At 39.2% G+C, this 12,967-nt stretch overlaps 1 protein-coding gene and 1 long non-coding RNA gene across 5 annotated transcripts in view; one reads left to right on the forward strand and one right to left on the reverse strand.

Annotated features, from left to right (window-relative positions):
• LOC127012078 (uncharacterized) overlaps positions 1-12,610 on the forward strand; it is a 29,257-nt gene extending 16,647 nt beyond the window's left edge. Inside the window, exon 3 of the long non-coding RNA XR_007765548.1 lies at positions 12,490-12,610. This is a non-coding gene — a long non-coding RNA (uncharacterized LOC127012078). The remainder of the gene's footprint in view (positions 1-12,489) is intronic.
• LOC108021868 (G-protein coupled receptor 15) overlaps positions 1-12,967 on the reverse strand; it is a 231,391-nt gene that overhangs the window by 13,871 nt on the left and 204,553 nt on the right. The window lies entirely within an intron of this gene.

Raw genomic sequence — 12,967 nt, forward strand, 5'->3', positions numbered from 1 at the left:
AGCGACATCATTAATTCTGACCCAGAAGGAAAGAGGCGAAAAAGTAATCTCTTAAGCCAAAGGCTAAATTTTGCTTAAAAAACTATTCAACAAAGGAGAATGAGTGCTTAGCAATTTCCTGCGCGAACCGATCGTATCTGGAAGGTTACCACTGTAAAGAACCATATGGCTCTGTAGTGGCTCAACAGCATCGAAAAACCTTCAGTAAGGATCGTCAGATGGGCTCTGCCGTTGCAACACTAGACTTTGAGATAGTGTCAGGAGTTAAACAACTCAGCACAAATAACAGCGAAGATAAACACATACGCAGTCAACGGCACTGCCGGAAAAGAAGGTTAGGAGAATGCAGCTATAAAAGGTTGGGAGCACAACTGCTTCCTTCGACTCGTCTACTATAATTTGTAGGAAAAGTGGACATATACGCACGGGGCGGTACCTCTTTAAACACAGATCACAGGGTCCAAATTCTCAATATTAACGCCGGAAAAATGTAAGCAAGTTAAAATCCATGAAAAAGCTTTGAAGTTCCTTTAATGCAACTCCAGAATTATGTGCTACTGTTCACCTGCAATCGCTTGTTTTTGAAGAACTCAGTTAAATGTTTTTCAGGCTGAGCAAAAGCCATCATCGAGGTGGGATCTTAAAACTATGGAATGAGCTTCGTTACTTATTTTTGAATTGAAATGTAATACATTTTCAACGGGTGTTAGACTCTGATTGTCTGTAATGTCGCCGAGAAAAGATCCCGGAAGATAATCGGCCGAGAAAACCTCTGTGTCGATAGGAGGGAGTCGACAGCCGTAGAAAGTGGAATTTCAGGACGGAGTTACTGGAGCTGGCAATATTGTGGAGGAACCCTCTGTACTTGATCGAGAATCTGAGCTGCAAAAGTTTCGAAAACGGAATACGTTTCGTTATATTTTGCCTTGAGTATAGATTTGATGTCTGCGGCGCTTCGCCCGCAGCCACAATGCAATCGGATCATATGTCGTATGCTACCTTTACTGATGGTGCTGTTGCGAACTTATAAGAACTGGTTGGGCGGGACATTTCTAACACTACGACGTACACTATCGATATTAGGCCGATAGGGGAGATCGATATAATGTATGGGAAAGGAGCCCACCATTAGATTCCTGGTAAAGGAACCTGGAACTTTTCGAACTCCCGCAACATTCTTAAATTTCTTTTATGGTGAAATTTCCCTAGAGCGGTGATCTGAGGCGTGCTACGTCATGGATCAATCTACAGAACCCAGCGACGAGGAAAGCCATGCTTTTAAATGTTTCCTATGTCACATAGCGAACAAGGATGTCACACTTGTCTGCAATGGCAGCGAATGTGAAAGCATGTGCCACCCCTGTTGCGCCGTGGAAGGGTAGACGGAGTAGGTTGGATCCTCGCAGCGTGCGAGGCTGATGCCCACGAGCAGAATCACATGACGCTCAGATCAGGAAAGTTCGAAGAAACGGTTCCTTCAAAGGAATACAGCACAACCCTTGCAGGGTGAGACCCGGACGAGCTAGGAGCGGATGGAGCCCCTACAACGATCAGGGAAGCACTGCCCCTATGCGAGGAGTTCAGGTTGTTAGAAGAAGACGACCGCATTCTAATATTGAGGCAGCAACTATTGCAGACACGAATGGAGCTTCTGTCGAGGTCCGCAGCGGTGAGGGAAAACAGGTTGGAAAACCTAGTGAACTTTGTTATGGAGGTGCAAAACTGTAATGCTCATCGCCAAGACGCAGCCGCTGCTGTGCTGTTTCGCGTCGTGCCAGTGACGCTTTATTCCAATGAAAATCAAGTTAGCACACACGCCTTTTTAGACGACGGATCTTTTCTCACCCTGATCGATGAGCCCCTATTGGTGGCCCTAGGAGTGAAGGGACAACGACAGCCACTCTGTATGCAGTGTCGCTATGAAGACGAGTCCGTTAGAGTGGATCTTCAAATTTCGAGTGCCGGCATGACCAAGGTATACAATTTGAGAGATGTTCATTCTGTCAAAGCACTTCGTCTCCCGGCGCAAACGTTAAATGTCAACCATCTGAAGAATAAGTGCAAGCACATAAGACACTTACCACAGGAAGGCTACGCCGGGGCCCAACAGAGACTGCTGATCTACCTTAACCATTGCGGTCTTGGACGCGCCCTCTGCACAAGGGAAAACAACATCTGTGGTAGGAACAGCTAGTGGGCTACGGAACAGAGTGTAAATCCCAGTCTGATGACGATCTTCTGGCCATCCGGCAATTGGAGGCAAATACAACGCGCATCGAAGGATAGTTTGAGACCAGCCTGCTGAGGAGGCAAAAGGATAGTGATCTACCCGATAGTCTGCCCACCGCCCTCAAGCGAGCACATTGACTTAACCAGAAGCTGTTGCGTCAACCAGACCTGGGTGGCGAGGTGCGACGACAACTAGACGAGTACGTTCGGAAAGGATATGCAAAACCAATTTCACCAATAGAAGCAGTTGAAAGTCCTTATTGGTATCTGCCAATATTCCACGTAGTCAACGTTAATAAGCCGGGAAAGCTTACCATTATGTAGGACGCAGCCGTAAAAAGCGAAGGAATTTCTCTTAACTCTCTGCTGCTAAAGGGGCCAGCTCAACTCGCCCCTCTGGTGTCATACTACGCAAGTACCGAGAAAGGCGAGTGGCCATCGGCGAGTTTCACCAGGTGATAATATGCGCAGAAGATCAAATGTATCAACGCTTCATATTCATAGACCCGGAAACACAAAAGCTGGAGAACTACGTTATGCCATTAATGACCTTCGGAGCAAGTTGCTCCCCAAGCTGCGCCCAATTTGTGAAGAACCTAAATCCAAGAGCTGTGAAGTGCATTCTTGAGAATGACTATGTAGACGACATGCTGGATAGTGTTGATACAGAAGAAGAGGCAATAAACTTGGCCAGAACCGTGCACCATATTCATTATCAACCGGGATTTCAGATACGCAACTGGGTTTCCAACTCCACAGTCCTGGAGGCACTAGGACAAGAGAACGGTGCGATGGTACAACTGGATGAAAGCGCTGACAAGTGTACAGAGAAGGTTCTTGGCATGTGGTGGGATAAAAAGGAAGATATGATCAGGTATCGCGTATCGCCACGAGGGGAAGGGCTGCAAGGAAAACGCCGTCCCACTATGCGGGAGTTTCTAAGCATGATGATGTCCATATACGATCCGCTTAGACTCATTTCATTCTTCGTGATGTACATCAAAACCATGTTTCAGGAGATTTGGCGGTCTGGTTGTCAGTGGGACGACCCTATACTGGAAGGAGAATGGATCAAATGAAAACACACATTCACATTGCCAATATCGAGTATTTATGCATCCCCAGGCCTAAACAGCTGCCGGGGCACCAGGTGGGTATGCTCACCTTTGTAGATGCCGGCCAAAGTGGATTCGCAACCGTGTGTTATCTACGAAACGAGTCATGCACAGCTTATCAACCCGTTGAGATTCTCTTCTTGGACTAGACTGCTGCGGAGTATGGCGAAAGGTATATGGAGTCTAACAAGTTGAGGACTCGACTACCCAAGAGGATCTTTTAATGCCAGAAAGAACCCTAAGGTCAGATGTACAGACGAGCTGGAATTACCTCGACAGTAACGGTGTCTTACGGCTTCAAGAGCTCGGGTTGCTTTGCGGGGCCAATTAGAAATTATAGTGAGCTAGCAGCCGCTCACCTACATCCTTGTAAAAGACGAGAATGAGGAGGTCCTCACACCTAATACTTTCCTACTCGGGAGTTCAAGTGGAAGTAATCCGGCTACGGAACTGACTATAGAAGGAATGCTGCGCAAAAGGAGCTGGATGGCATCGCATCAGCTTGCGGATATGTTCTGGAAGCGGTGGCTGCTGGAATACCTGCCGGTGATAACGAGGCTGGAAAATGGTGTCACGATAGCAAACCGCTAGAAACAGGTGACATTGTCTACGTCTGCGACCACGGCAACCCCAGATCCCGCTGGCCTAAAAGCCGTATCTTGAACGTGAAGCTCAGCGCAGATGGACGTGAGACCAGCCACGAAGCTCGTAGTTTTATCTATCGAGTCTAATAGGAAAGAATTCAGTTGAAATATACCGGCGGACTTAAAGTAAGAATTCTGAACCTAAGTTAGAAAACCGAAACTAATATTGTAACCTACAGGAAATTTAAGTGCTCGCCAAATGATCGCTTTGAATTGCTTCTCGTTGAAGTGCTTGCGCTAATAAATATTATAGGAAACTAAACTCGAACTCCCGCAAAAGGTGTTATGACGGAAAATAATTTGTATTTCGCTTGGTCGCACGAGTTTAGCGGGCGAGACTTTTATATTTATTTAAGCATATTGTAACACAATGTTGGTATTGGTACAGTGGGTACTCGGCAAAATGATACAAGCATACTACATTATATATAAACACGCAGATGCAACACAGTAACATAAGAGATTGCAATTGCTGAGGGAAAAGAATCGGGATTTTTTTCTGTGGCTGGGTTATACACAATAAAATTAAAAGCGAGAAAAACGCTATAGTCGATTTCTCCGACTATTAGATACCCTTTACTCAAAGAAGTTCGGGAGGGGTCAGGTATGGTTCCAGGAAATATGTTCAAATACTTTTCCTTTAATTTTTTTCCTAAATTTCATATACAAAAAAGAAAGTTTAGTTCGGCAAGACGAAGTTTGTATGTCTTTGCAGTTATAAGAAATAATCAACGGTAGTAACACCATGTTACATTGAATTGTTGCTAGCTTCAGTGATATTAAAAAAATATTTTATTATATCTCTGACCTATGTTAGAGCCGTCCGATTTTTATTAAATTTAATTCGGAAGTCTTAAGAATATAAAATATGATATTCCCAAAAAAAAAATGGTATAACAGATTTTATGCCGAAAAACTCCGAAGCTATAATTTGTTTCATATTATTTTCCTACCAACTTTCCGATCGTTTCTATGACAGCTATATGACATAGTCGTCCTCTTTTCATAAAATGTAATTCAAAATTTATAACTCTTTAAAAAATGTTATTTTCTAGCGTAAAAGGTTATATGTTTGACAACACCAAGTATATAATTTTTTTGAATTTTTTCCGAATATTCCTATGGGAGCTTTTAAAGCTTCCCTTCACTACGCTGGAAACTTCTGACTGAAATCATTATACCCTCTGCAAGGGAATAAATATATTTCAGGAATATATGGGCTGAATAGTAACACTGGAATATCGTTTGTATCTCACTGGAATTGTTATCAATGTACTCTTGTCGGCAAGAGAAACTGGAATATTGTCGGAATTAGTTTCATCATACAAAATTAGGCGAAATAGGGTTCGAAAACTGGCTGTATGACCGCCAAATAATAAATATAAGTGGAACTTTTCAGAAGCGGATCGAGCCACCGCTGATGCTGGGGAAAAATCCGAAAAAGTTCCGGGAGAGAAAAAATTTTGGGTTGCATTGGCTTAATCGCTGTAAATGTAGAAAAGCCCTGGAAAACAAGGTTCGAAAGACCCGGGGGTACTTTCGGATTGTTGCTCGACGTGCGTGGTTGTTTAGTTGTATACTTGCAGATATGAACTCCTTAAGCCTTAGAGGAGACTTAGAGCAGAGATGGAGAGAGAGAGGAAGAGTGGAATGCGGTACGAGCGAGGGCGATGGACATCTGGTTTAACTGCTGCGATACACACCTCCAGATATTAAACGACCTTTTGTCGTGAACACTGGCATTAAATTAAGGAATGAGAAGATCTTAGTCTTCAGTTCCAAAAATAAGGTTTCACTTGTGAATCACCTTGTGAATGACGCTGACATGTCAGTTTGAACGAGTGAAGAACAAAAGACACTTGGGATGTCCGCTTTTTCACATTTGAAAATTCAAATAAACATTTTTTGAAGTTACTCCGAATTTCACTCGTATGCAAAATCACTTGTGAAATTCAAATTACTTTCTTATAAAATAAATCAAAAAAGAGGCCCATGTAAAATCAATTGTGAAATTAAGAATTATTCCAATGGATTTTTACCAATAAAAAAAAATATATTAAAATACATACATATTTATTTACTGTTTACTTAATTTTATTTAAATTGTATTATTCAGGTTTTTTGTTAAAATAAATAATTGTTAGCAAGCCTATTTTACTGTTTCGTTAATTTGTTTTTATACCCGTTAATGGTAGAGTAAAAGGGTATACAAGATTCGTCGAAAAGTATGTAATACTTAGAGGGAAGCGTTTCTGACCCCAAAAAGATTAAATATCCGGGATCAGGATCACTAGCCGAGTCGATCTAGCCATGTCTGTCTACCCGTATGAACGCTGAGATATCGAAAACTATAAGAGCTAGAACAGTCAAACTAATTATGCAGCTTCCTCGGCTTCCTTCGCAGCGCAAGTTGTTTCAGCGGGGTGCCATGCTCACTCTAACGCCCGCGAATCGCAAAAAATGTGTAGCGCCTAAAGTTTTTATGATAAAACCAAAAAATGTAACTCGCCCATTCTAACGCCCACACATAACATCTACTGAATTAGGTAGCGCCCTAAAATATCGCTTTGCTGCTTATATAGCTGAGTAACGGGTCGAGGGACTCGACTAAGCGTTCTTCCTTGTTTATATTTGTTATCGCCCTTTTACACCTTATGTTCGGACCCTCTGAATCCTAAGCCATCGCTTCTAAAAACTATAAAGGCATGTGTTAAAATAAATTTGTCTTACTTTGTATACCCTTGCAGAAGGTATCCGTCCGTCTGTCCGTTCGTTTCTACGCGAACTAGTCTCTCAGTTTTAAAGCTATCGGGCTGGACCTTACCAAAAAATATTCTATTTTTTTTCAGTTGTATATAAGTGGGAACCAGCCGGATCGGACAACTGTATCTTAAAGCTCCGATCATTCGATCATTCGATATTATCAAAATCGGACGACTATATCATATAGCTGCCATAGGGACGAATGGAATGGGAAGATAGTATAAAGATAGTATAAAACAAATTATATCTTTAGTGTTTTTTTTAACATATCACCTCCTAAGCTTAGAAATAACATCTTTTAATTAGTTCTGAATTTCAATAAAGTCAGCAACAATCCTTAAAAATTTCACATCGTATTACTAAAGTTGATGAATTCTTATAACTGCAAGGGTATACAAACTTCGGCTTGCCGAAGTTAACTTCCTTTCTTTTTACAAAAGTATTTGGCTGATAGCAACGAGAGCGAGAGAAAAGTTGTGTACGCATGCATTGTATATGGAAATATGCTGACTCTAGCACTAACCATAAGTTGGGCTCTGAGACGCGCTCATATTTCGGTTGGCCTCTTGAGTTTAACGGCCGGGACTTTTGTATTTGTTTAAGTACATTTTAGCACACTGCTAGCATTGTGTACCAATGGTACTCCCAACAATGATACAAGCATATTCAGTATATATTCTTCATCAGGATCATTAGCAGAGTCGATCTAGCCATGTCCCTCTGTCCATGTGTCTTTCTGTCTGTTTGTCTGTCTCTCTTTTCGTATGAACGCTGAGATAGCGAAAACTATAAGAGCTAGAGCTGTGAGCCAGCAAGCCACGCAAAAATGTGTTGCCCATATAATTAAAACTTCATTGTTTTTAATTTTACAGTCGATAATAGGCGAACCGCCGCTGGCGGTGTTCTTATGTTTATTAAATCAGCGAATTTGTATAAAATAGAATAAAGTCAAAAATTTAAGAAGAAAAATAAATGTAATGTTTTAGTAAAACAAAGAACAATTTTACATTTATCAGAACTATTGCAATTTGACATTATTAACGCTTTCGCTGCTACACATAAATCATTAATCCTCTCTACATGGTAATTTAATATTAATTAATTAAATTAATTATATATATTTCCGCACCATATGCCTTATGGGAAGCATCACAAAAGAAACCTTAAAAGCTTTTCTGCGTGAAAAAATTATCCCAAAAGCAAACCGGCTGAATCTAGAGTTTAGCAATATGGGACAAGACTTCAAGTTTTGAAAACAAAAGTAGGTAAAATGGTTTACACTTTCATATTTCTTGCTCCTGCAAGAACATCATCGACATACATATATTTGCAAATAATATTAGAGCCTCGAGATTATTGTTATTTGGCTTCATCAGATATCTGCAATTTACTCCCAACGTGACAGTCTATTATATCCCTCTCATCATTACGAAACAAATTTCTTTGAAATTGAGTATGTGAGGGAGTCCCTTTGATCTGGAGATACGTTTTTAAAATGTGTGCATTGAATACGACTAAAGAATGTCTTTTATACTCTTTCTTTCTTTTATATTCTTTAGAGAAAAAACTACTCGTACCTTTGCAGTGTAGAGGTAAAAAGAAAAAGGTATTTTCCGTGTTTGAGAGAATCTGCTTCATATGGCCAAAAAGTATATATTCTTTAATAACAAACAAATAATAAGTCATAAATATTTTTTAATGGAGTCTTATTCCTTAGAATTAGAATTGTGAGAGAGCTAAATACCTTGAGTGCCCTAGATTATTTCGGTCCTTTTTTAGAAAGTAGAAAGAAAGTTTAGACGAAATTTTGTTCACAGAACAGTCGGATTCTCAAATTGACCTGGCAGATCCTCTACCTCTCAAAACTTTGAGATGAGTTGACTCATTTGCGAGATAAAGGTGGGCACTGAACCTAAGTCTATCAGGGCATGGGCTGGAATTTTCTCTCCCAAATAGCAGTGCCCCGGTAATTGTAGGCAAAATGGACTGAAGTGGACTGTATGTAGCATCGTTAGTTGAGTTGCTGTGATTAGTAGAATTGTCTCTGTAGAAAAAATTTTTATGTTGTGTCTTGTATGTATAACAGTTGTGTGTACTGGAGCAACTTAAAAACAAAATGTAATTGTAGTAGTCCTGGAAATATAAGGAAAAAAAAGAATTTGGTATGACATCTTCAATTGCTTCCAATATGCAATACCTTTCTTTCAAAAAGTGTATATGTATGTCTTTTTATAAGGAAATATCGATTTTGTTAGTTAATGATGAGTGTGACATTTGGAAACTTGAAAGGGCAAAGAAGTACGATCAGACAGTCCCAAAAAGTAGTGGAAACTTGAGAATGTTCAAGAGCAAGCGAACACTCATGAATGGTGCTCTGTATTTCGATAAACAAACTGGACTGATCTCAAACGATAGGTATTGACGAGACCAATACATTTCAGTTAAAATGTTGTTTCTAGCATTAATGCTGCAGGCGGTGCAGTCTTTTGCGAATTGTGGGCGTTAGAGTGGGCTTTGCAACATGCTGAAACAAACTAGCACTGCGCAGCTTATCGACTCGTCTTCTGATACTGATCAAGAATAAATATATTTTATGGGGTCGAAAACGCTTCTGCCGGTTACATACTTTTCGGCGAATATAGTATACCCTTTTACTGTACGAGTAACGGGTATAAATAGGAATATACAAACAATATACTTTACTATTAGTTACTATTACTATGTTCATGCTATGAATGTCAATGTCAAAATTCATGCTTTTATTTGATCTGTAAATTTATTTCTTTGCCACTAAATGAAATTACAACTGCCACGCCCACAAATTGCTAAAACGCTTAAATCTGTCTGCCGCCCACATAGCATCTACTGAAGTTGCCGTTAGGTGGCACCCTAAAACATAGCTTTGCTATGTCGAGGCACTCGACTATAGCGTTCTTCTTTGTTATATTTAGATTTTGTTGTTTAACAACTTGTAACTTGTACCTTGTAACTTGTACCTTGTAACTTGTACCTTGTACCTTGTAACTTGTAACTTGTACCTTGTTATAGCTTGTAACTGTGATATGATGTAGTCGCCCGATTTTGATAAAATTAACTTCAAAATTCATAACTTATTTAAATTGGGTATTTCCAAGCGTAGGAGGTTATATGTTAAAAAGCACCAATGAAATAATTTTTTCATTTTATTTTCCCCCCAGCTTCATGATATAGTCGTCCGAATTTGATAAAATTTAATTTGAAATTCAGAACTAATTAAAAATGTTATTTCAAGCGTTAAAGGTTATATGTTAAAAAAACACAAAGAAAAAATATTTCATATTATTTTCCCACCAATTTTCCAATCATTCGTGTGGCAGCTATATGACATAGTTGTCTTATTTTCATAAAATTCAATACAAAATTCAGAACTATTTTTAATTTTTTTCCCTATAATTCCTATGGAAGCTATAAGATATAGTTGTCCGATCCGGCTGGTTCCGACTTAAGGAGAAGTTTTAGCCCGATAGCCTTAAAACTAAGAGACTAGTTTACGTAGAAACGTACGAATAGATAGATGGACGGACAAAAAGACAGACGGACTTTGCTAGATTGACTAGCCTAGTGATACTGATATATTCTTAATGGAGTCGGAAACGTCTCCTGACTAAAATCATTAACTGAACCAAAAAAAACGCCAAAAGTAAATTCTTCCAGCGATGCCTTGGCTCTGATTTTGGATCAAGGCCTTACGAATAAATAGCCTACAAAAAGGTGGCTGAACAAAAACAGCAATGTCGGCCTGTTGGTAATTGCAGTGTCTGATATAAAAGCTGAAGTATCATCGCTCATCGTCTTCTTATTTTACAAGAAGACGTCATTGTTAGCGTTATGCAGTGCACTGCGTCCCATCTGCTGTGGTGTTTTGCAGGATTCATCAATAGTAATTGATATTTTTGATTCCAACCATACAGTATGATTAGACATGAACCGTTCAAGCATGTAGTTGTATTTGGGAAGCCGTTTATGAATATAACTATTAAAATTACTAATTTTTTTGTCTATTTCCTTTATCGTATTGGATTCCAAAGCGTTTTTATTAATTTTTGTGTATATCCAATCAGATACACATTGATTTTTGCGATTGCCGCTGCGCCATATTTCAAAAAGTTCGTTGTGAGTAAACTCAAACGTGCCTATAAATTACCAAAATGCGAAAAAAGGGGGACGAAAGGAGATGAGTTTTTGGTTTGTGGCTAAAGACAACACTCACAAGTACATTCTGGACCAATTAGTTGCTGTCAGCATGGAGCAGCTCATTAGTTATATTCCACGAAACACGGAGAACGCATGTTAGTTTTCTAAAAACATACACATAAATTGGACATTACACAACACTAAATACGTAGAACTACACATAAAATAACAATATACATTAAATAGTGCATACCTTGAAGATTATTTTCCATATTTTAGCTTAATATTTCGGACTAAATTAAACCGTGTGACACCACTCAAAGCAAGTAAATATTTCGGCGAGAATTTCTATTCGGAAATCAGCTGATCGCAATCGCACTTTTAAAAGCTCACAATAAGCTTTGGTGGAACATTTAAAGCTTTTGATTAACATTTTTATAATGTATGAAGAATTTACTTTAAGATAAAAACAAGAAAACAACGATATATTGACATAAAAAAATCGACTTTATGCCAAAAAAAACGGGTTCTGGACCATAGTGCAGTGGCAAGATACCAAGTTTCTGATTACAGATCTAATTATATGTTTTGGCAGAAGCATAGTTCAGTCAAACTACTATCAGAATCATTCCAATGCGGAACATTCCGATGCGGCCTCCAGCATTTTGACCGTCCAAAGCGGTCAGCACATTGTTGCAGTGTCAGCCAACTACGCTAACTGCTACCATCATCGAAAATCACTGACCTAGTATATAAGCAAGTACCAACTTATGAATAAATCAGTTATTAACACACTCATAACTCCGCGGTTCTACTTCCTACTTTTGGGAATAGGCCTCGTAACACATCTCCACTAGCAGCTAACCTCCGGTAGCTCAAACCTCAATGCAGTGCCAGCATCGCCTCTCCGTTCAACGTAGTGACGCGATCGTCCTGCCATAAAAGCGTCCCCGTGCCAGCAACCAGGCGCTCACTATAACCCCCCTGTCCCACGGCGTGAACTAGAAGTGCCTACTTCGGTTGGGCACAAACAGTAACGTCATTAAGATTTGTAGATGCTTCGGGCAACATTTTATTGAATAACAGTACGGCCCAATTGATCAGATTTTGCCGACCCCTAAAGTTGAAGTTTATAAAAGAGTCTTGAGATCACATCATTACTGAAGATGCCAACATCAAGCCCCAGATAAAGTTTCTGAAAACTTGTAAAGTTATATCGGATAAAGGAAAGTTCATTTAGCCAAGTTCCTGTTTTATCTCACAGTGCTCGAGGGCAAAGTTCTTAACACTCTAAGCCCCAATTGTAGTATTATATTAAAAAAAAATAAGTTGGATAATATTTTTTGGGGTAAGTGGTAGCTTTTAATTTCAAATATGACCTCAAGAAGTGTGTACTAATCGTAGTTTACCTGTAAATCGAACAAAGGTAAATAAGCATTTATCACAATTTCACCGCTGCAACGCACTATTTGTATACAACATGATTTGGATAATATAATATCTAAACTTCAACAACAATCATTTTTTTGTTGGCTGATTTTGAATTTATTTCACTTTTATTACAGAAACACAATATGAATCATATAGCAATTTTTGGGCGCGATTGCATGATGCATGTAAATAACACGGAAAAAGTCCAGTTTTAAAGCTCCAGAAAGCTTTCAAAGCTTCCACTTTTAAGCTCACATGTTTATTGTAAACTAACAAATATAATTCAAAACATTTAAAAGTGTCTCGTTTTTTTAGATAATAAAAACTATATAATAAGTGCCTTGAGGTACATTTGGGTATTAGAGGGTAAACGCCCTGACTGACACTAGGTCAGCAAAAGCGTGTCCAGCAATTCCTCTGGACTTTTTTAACAACAATAATTTCAAATGCAAAAAGTTTTTACCTTTTATTAGTAATTTGGAATACTGTTTAAGTACCCTGCACTCTTGGATACTCCTATTTAAATTTGTGTTGCACGCAGGCTATAAATGCTGTCTTAAAAAGTGGAGAATATCAGATCCCAATGATAAAGAAAACTGGTTTCTAAACGAG

Source organism: Drosophila biarmipes, unplaced genomic scaffold, assembly GCF_025231255.1.
Source record: "Drosophila biarmipes strain raj3 unplaced genomic scaffold, RU_DBia_V1.1 ptg000019l, whole genome shotgun sequence".
NCBI lineage: Eukaryota > Metazoa > Arthropoda > Insecta > Diptera > Drosophilidae > Drosophila > Drosophila biarmipes.